Below are 7421 nucleotides of genomic sequence, written 5' to 3' on the forward strand. Positions count from 1 at the left end.
ATGAGGTGGGGGGGCAGAAGGAGGTGGGTGGGGCAGAGGGATGAGTGGGCGCCAGCCACTACAATTTGCATTCCTCTTCCAGCCACCTCTGTGGTCAGTGATCCCTCCTTACCTACGGTTGTACTTTCTGTGGTCTCAGTTACCCATAACTATGATATTAAATGGAGAAATTCCAGAAAAAAACCATTCACACGTTTTAAATCACGTGCGGCTCTGAGTGTCATGAGGAAGCCTCCCCCAGCTCCGCTCCTCACCACCTCCAGGCAGAGGGTGCCACGGAAGGTCCCAGGACTCGACCACCGCTGTCTGCCATATGGACGCTGCCCACAGCTGCCCCTTAGTCCCTTCACAGCCGTCTCTACCAACACAGGTCCAAGGGGCCCAGGCACTCCCTGGGGTCCTAGGACTGGTGTCAACGTGTGAGCTCAAACCCTTGTTCTAGATTTTGTCACATTACGCAGGTATTGTGAGGAGACATAACTTGTGGTGTTGAAAAGTGAGGCCTTTGGGGGGCATCGGGTGGAGCCCCAGGACTGAGACCTGGTGGAATTCTAGGTGGAGGGAGTGGCGCCCCCCGACATCACCTGCAGTCCCTGACCCTTGGGCCTCCAAACTGTGAGCTAATTCCATCTCTGTTCTGTTCAATTACCCAGACCCGAGCATTTCTATTAGCAACCGAATGGTCTAGAACATCTGGGCCTCCTCCTCCTTCTCATCACCAGTTCCCAAGAATGGACCTGAGGGGCATAGTCCTGCAACTCCGGTCTGGCCAGGTCAGGTCAGTTCAGCCCTTACCCACAGCTCACAAATGCAGAGTATGAAAGGCCAGAGACTGACCAGCATGGCCCAGTGACAGCACAGGTAGGGTGGGGTGGGTGACCCAGTGACAGCGTAGGTAAAGTGGGGTGGGATGGCCTAGTGACAGCACAGGTAGGGTGGGGTGGGATAGCCCAGTGACAGCGCAGGTAGGGTGGGGTGGGATGGCACAGTGACAGCACAGGTAGAGTGGGGTGGGTGGCCCAGTGACAGCGTAGGTAAAGTGGAGTGGGATGGCCTAGTGACAGCACAGGTAGGGTGGGGTGGGATGGCCCAGTGACAGCGCAGGTAGGGTGGGGTGGCACAGTGACAGCACAGGTAGGGTGGGTGGGATGGGGCCCACAGGCTGGCCCTCTCCCCCCTCTCGGGGTTCTCTGCCTCCTAGCTTTACAAAGGATGGGATTAGTTCCAGGAACTGAGGACATCGAGGAGGCGCCTACAACGTCTCTCAACATCTCTCAAGAGTATCTCAACGTCTCTCATCATTACGGCCGACAGCTCAGTCATCCTCACCCACCTGGAGGTAAGGACTGTAACTACCACCATGTAACATGAAGACTGAGGGGCAGAGAGTGAAGAGACTTGCCCCAGGTCACACAGCTTACACAAGGCAGGCCCAAGACCTAGGCCCGTCCGTCCAGCTGCAGGCAAAGAATCTCTTTGTTCTCTTTCCAAGAGACCCATCTGTGAGGGCCACCACGTGAGTTCTCTGGAAAGCTCGCTCCATTGGAATAGGTTGTTCTGCATGGTTAGCATGGACCTCCACTTTGGCATCCTCTCCTCCAGAGGGTGAGGTGAGCAGGCTGAGGTCCCCTCCCTCGGACACACTAAGGCTCTCCTAATCTATTCAGTAGCAATCACAGGGGCCTGCTGTGTTTGCACTGTCCCCAGCCCCCGGAGACACAGTTCTGACCTTGGGGACCCTCCGGCCAGAGCACAGCAGTCCATAGAGCTATCTGCAAGGATGGAATATTCTATATTTTTACTGCCAATATGGCACCGCAGTGATACTTGGCTACTGAGCCCTTGAAATGTGGCAGGTGTGACCGAGCACGTGAGGTTGTAACTTATTTTACTTAGATTTAAATTGCAGGTGCAGCAAGTGCCTACCACATTAGACACACCTAGGCGAGTTTCTGGGTCAGAGACAGACACATGAGGTGACGGGAACGGGGGGCCTGTGATGAAGAGGTGAGTGGGGTGGCCCTGACTGCCTGTTCTGTTGCTGAGCGGCCACCCGGTACCTGGGAAGGTCATCGTCACTAGCTCCTGTGCAGCATTAGGGTAAGAACGGGTCGGGAACAGAAACTTCGAAAACACCCAACGGTTCTCCATAGTAAACACGTAATGCTTTCATAACCAGCAGAAACGCTCCGTTTTTTAACTCCCTATGTTTTAAAGCATCCAGCTCTTATTTTTAATAATCCCCAAAAGCTGACAAGGTAATTACTGCATGGTTCTTTCTAATTAAGCCGTGTAGACATTCTACAAGGGCCAGCAGGAGATCCCCAGAATGCAGGACTTCAGAGGGAGGACATTCGAGGAACGAAACTAGAAAGAGCGAAAGTGAACCTAGACGGCTCCTCACCACCTCCAGGCAGAGGGTACCATGGGAGGTTCTGGAGCAGAGGAAGGGCCAGACCAGATCCGCACGCTGGCAAAACTCCTGTTCTGCAGGGACATGGACAAGAGGAAGGGAAGACCCAAGACTTGGCATTGAGGTTGTCGGGGTGGAGGTAAACCTGCAGCTCCTTTTTCTGCCCAGGGGCTCCACAGGAGTGGTGGCCTGAGCAAGTGGGTGGCTCCAGGAGGCCAGTGACTGGCTGGACGTGGCACTGCAGGAGAGGGAGGCTACAAGACACCGCCCAGTGACAGGCACGAGGGTGCGCTGCTAGATGAGTGTGCATGCTTGTTTCCAGAAGAGTGGTGTGAAGCGGGGCCCAGCTCCCTCCGACAGCCAGGCCGGCTCCGGGTAGGCCGTGACCGTGTCTGCAGCTCAGACTGAGAGGAGCTTCTGAAAGACTCCTCCTCTCTGGGAACAGCAGAGGTGGACCTGGTGCTGCAGGAAGGCCTGGGCTGCAGGCTCCTCGCCCGCTCTCCAAGCCATCCTCTGGCCCATCCAGCAGGCAGACGTAGCCAGCACCTGGCCAAGCACAGCCATGTCAGGACATGGGTGCCCGGTGCTCCAGCTCGCTTGTCCCACAAATGCCCATAAGGTCTTGAGCCTGAGGTCTGTGCTGGACTTGGGCAGTGCTGCACATGACAGGCAGGCTCCCTGTCCTCAGGGGACGCTGGCCTGCGGAGGGCAGTCCAGAGGGAGGGAACAGGTGAGCACCCCAGGGGGTGACTGCAAGGAGCGAGTTGGGTTCAGGGCTGACGGGAGGGTGCCAGAGACCTGAGGCGGGTCAGCAGGACAGGTCCAGGGCTCAGTCAGGGAGCCAGAGAGAGCCTGAGGCCCTGGCTGAAGCCCAGTCTCAGTGGCTCTCCAGGGGTGGCCGCCAAGCAGCAGCCAGTGGTAGGCAGCATCTGGAAACCTGTTAGCACCCACGCCGGCGGGGCCAGCCTAGCCCACGGAGCCAGACCCTGCAGCGGGACCAGCTCCTGTGGGGGGCGGGCCCTCCAGGTGATCCTGACACGCAGGCAGGCTTCAGAATCCGTGCCCCACCGTGGCGGCTGTCCAGGGCAACGTGGCCCCAGGGGACACTTGGCAGTGGCTGGGGACATTTTTGGTTGTCCAGACTGGAGAAAGAGCAGCTAAGAGCACCTGGTGGGGGTGGTCCAGAGGTGTTGTCCCGTGCTCCACGACACCCATGACAGCCCGCAATGGACAATGATCTGGCCACAAATGTCACCACAGCTGGGGGGAACCCTGGGCTATGTCCAAGGTCACCCTGCCTGGCTGTGTTTTAGGTGTTCCTGAGCAGAATCTTGAAAAAGATCAAATGCATGGCCCCAAGGGAATATTTGAAAAAGCTGTCTCAGGCGACTCAGCCTATGGTCCTGGCATCCAGGACCCAGGAGACAGCAAAGAAGAGAGCTCGGAATGGAGGAAGAGGGCAGCAAAGACCAGCCCTGCAAGAAACTGACCTTCTGGACTGAGGAGAGAAGGAGCAGGCGAGGCAGGGGGTGTCGGGCCAGGAACCCACGGACCAACCCGGGGAAGCTCAGGGTCTCCTTGCTCAATCAGCTGCATGGAGCCCCTTGGGCGGCAGGACCCAGAGCTGCTGGAAAGGGAGGGCGCCGAGTGCCCCAGGAGGGGGCAGACCAGGGCGCTTCCTCACCTTCTAAACTCCGCACTCTGGAAGACGTCCTGGTCACACTGGTGGTAGACAGGGGGCATTTACAGAGGCAGCATTAGCAGGTGCAGATGGAGGGACCAGCAGCTGGCATAAAGGCTATGTGGCTGGACTCCCACGTAGTCAACCACATCAAGTCCTGGACCCAGTGGCTTAAACTCACGCTGGGCGCATATGCGTGCATGCCCAAGATCCCGAGAGGAGAACGGAGAAGGGATTGCGGTGTGGTCATCCCCCTGGGGGTGATTTCTGGCTTTCTGTCTCTGTCTCTCTCTATCTTTCTGGCAAGTGCACACGCCCTATAGCAAAAATCCCCCCCCCCAAAAAAAAGCAGGTGCAGATGGAGGCATGCCCAGGCAATGTTGTAGAAGAGTAGAAGAGTTAGCTCTCGGGGGACATGGGCACCCCTGTCACATAGTCCATGGCCACAGATGAGCCACTGAGACCGAATGTACTAATGAGACCACAGAAAGGTACAATCGGGGAACCACGACTTAACGGAGGTTAACAAGATACTATTTGTCACCCCTCTTGCTGGAAAAAAAATAAACAAACAAACAAACAAAAACCAGAATCTAATGCTCTCAGGCATTGGAAAGGGCACTCAGAGATTCTGGATTGAGGGTCACGTGGTATACTTTACAGGAGGTTTGCAAATCATTAAAATTAAGACTGTGGGACCAGCAGGTAGAGTGGAGGTTGAGGTACTGGCTCTCACACAGCTGACTGTGCAGTTCAAGTCCTGGACCAGATGGCTTGAAAATTATGCCAGCACAGGTGCGTGTGTGCCCAAAATCCCTAGAGGAGAACGAAAATGGGATTACGACATGGCCATCGCCCCTCGGGGGGTAGGCAGGGAATTCTCGCTTTGCCTCTCTCTGCCTCTCTCTCTCACACATGCCCTATAGCAAAACTAAAAGAAAACTAATTTAAAACGTGGGTCCCTGCAGCCCAGACATCCCACAAGCTGGTATTCGCCTGGAGGAGATTGTCAGGAGAGCAGAAAGTGGCTTGTGCCCAGGTAATCACTGCCAAGTCACTGTAATGGGTCCGGAAACGACACAACACCGAGGGACGAACCAGAACAAGGTGTTCCTGGAACCCCGTGTGGTTATTAAAGAGAGGCCGTGACGTGACACGTCGGGGACTGCGGACAGCGTGTGCTCACGGCGTTTCCCGTGCATGTGTGCATGTGTAGGAAACCCCAGAACATCACCACAAATTCACAGGGGCAACCTCCGGAGAGTGAGAGGAACAGGTGGCAAAGTATCAATCGCCTTCCCAAGACTGTTTCTAGGAAATATTGGTGCATTAAATACGCCTTTTTCAGAGGAAGAATAGATGGAATGTGGTCTATTTTATAAAAATAAACGATGTAGACAGGCGACAGCAATTCTTCCACGTTAGATGGGATGGCTATTACTCCGCAGCTGGAGCACCGGGCTCCGTTTCCAGTAGTTGCAAGTGAAGGAACAGACAGACAAACGGAGGAGACCTTCAAGGGACGACAAGGTGAGGGGCTGAACAGACCAAGGTTGCTGCTGTCTGACCTAAACACGCAGCATAAGGTCACATGGGTATGAGGGGACAGATCCTCTGGGACATTAGCCAAATAAATAAATACATAAATAAACCTGCCCAAGCCAAGCACACACTGCATTGTAAAGAAGTGAGTCCCCCATCAAAAGAGGTAAGCAAGCACATGCCAAGCCAACCAGGCAGTGGTCGTAGAAAATACTCCCTAGCTTATCCTTCCTGCTTCAAGCGCCCGGGTCCCTTCCAACTGGAAGATGCTGATTCTCCTTCTGCCAGAAAACTCTGCTCAACACAACTTATAGATACGTAAGTGCTTGGTGCTTTTTAGCACGGCGCTGCCACTCAGAATTGATTACACACGGCCCACACCCCTCACCTCCATTTCGACCATATGAACCAGACGGACACTCAGGCGTGGACGCCCTCCCATGGCATAATTCAGCCGCGGGCGTCTCTGCTGTTCCTCCTCTCTCCCTCGCAGACCAGCACCAGCCACCTGCCAAACTCCCCCTTCCCACCCACGGAGGGATCTGCTCACAGCCAGCCAGAAAGCTAAGTTCTCCATAATTTCCATTTCAACTCTGCTTCCTTTCATTGCTGGGGAGACAGAGGGAGCTGGGAAGGAGTCTCCCGAGGACCCTCAACTTCCGTAATTGGAACAACCCCAGACGTGCGTCTCCAATGCAGAGAAGCAATCCATCATGGAGCGCGGAAGGCTTAATCCCGATTTCTAATAAAAGGATTAATTAAAGCCTTATGGGTCTGCTTACATGGCCTCTGCTTGAAACTCCAAGGAAATTAACGTGTCCTTCCAGATAGAGAAGTGGAGGATTTCCTCAGGCTTGTACCTTCGTGTCACCAAATGACACAGTGTCAATCGTCCTAACAAAGAAATCAAGACTCGCCAAATTTGCAGACAGGGCCTGAGCCGCAGAGCCGCCTGCGAGTGCTGCACCCGGGCGGTGAGCTGGCGCAGCTCCGCTGTGTCCCAGCGTGAAGGAACCCTGCCCTCACAGCCAGCCTGCCCCTGGGGACTGTCCCTCCGTGATGACCACCGTTCAGCGCCCCCCACGCCCAGTGGTTACATTTAGAGGAACCGAGTCTTCCAGGAAGGAAAAGGCAGCTCGTTATCAGAACAGAATCTCCCGAGGGAGTGTGCTTCTCTGACACAAAACTGGGTCCTGTGGCTTGATACCAAAACACCAGCTTTGATTCTTTTTTTGAACCCTGCGTTCCAGAAGCTCAGACTTCTCCCTGTGAAGCGAAAATCGCCTTCTGGTGGAGAAAGGATTCAATGATCACTTTGCTTCCTGAGTCTCCATGGTGACAAGCGTGCAGCGCAGCCCCTCCCCCCGCTGATCAGGCCTTTCTCCCTCTCCGGAAAGTAATCAATCAAGGCATACCGACGCCTTTGTGGCCCGTTTATCACCCAAACAATCGACGCTGCCGTGGGGGCGGAAGTCCACTCGGCGTCACGAAATCGGGCTCTGCCCTGGCGCGCGCGGGGCTCCCCTCCTGCAGGCGCACCTGTCCGGGAGGTGGGCGCGCCCAGGTGCGCCAGGCCCGGAGAGCGGCGCGGGGGGGCCGCGGGAGGAGTCGCTCTGCTGGGCGGGATGTCCACGCGGGGCCCGGGAGCTGGGCCGGGAGAGAGGGCAGGGCTGGGGCCGGCACCGGGCGGAGGCGGCCGGGCTGTCTGTTCCCCAGCGGGTCAGCACCCTCGCAGGGACGCGCCTCCGAGCGGGCGGCGGAGGCCACCAGACCGCGCCGAGGGGC

At 56.1% G+C, this 7421-nt stretch overlaps 1 protein-coding gene across 1 annotated transcript in view; it reads right to left on the bottom strand.

Annotated features, from left to right (window-relative positions):
• PHACTR3 (phosphatase and actin regulator 3) overlaps positions 1-7013 on the bottom strand; it is a 178791-nt gene extending 171778 nt beyond the window's left edge. The window contains exon 1 of the mRNA XM_006141851.3: positions 6419-7013. The gene's annotated coding sequence lies outside the window, so the exon portion shown is untranslated. The remainder of the gene's footprint in view (positions 1-6418) is intronic.
• Positions 7014-7421: the final 408 nt, after the last annotated feature.

The sequence above is a fragment of the Tupaia chinensis genome, unplaced genomic scaffold (genome assembly GCF_000334495.1).
Source record: "Tupaia chinensis unplaced genomic scaffold, TupChi_1.0 Scaffold000066_1, whole genome shotgun sequence".
Taxonomy (NCBI): domain Eukaryota; kingdom Metazoa; phylum Chordata; class Mammalia; order Scandentia; family Tupaiidae; genus Tupaia; species Tupaia belangeri.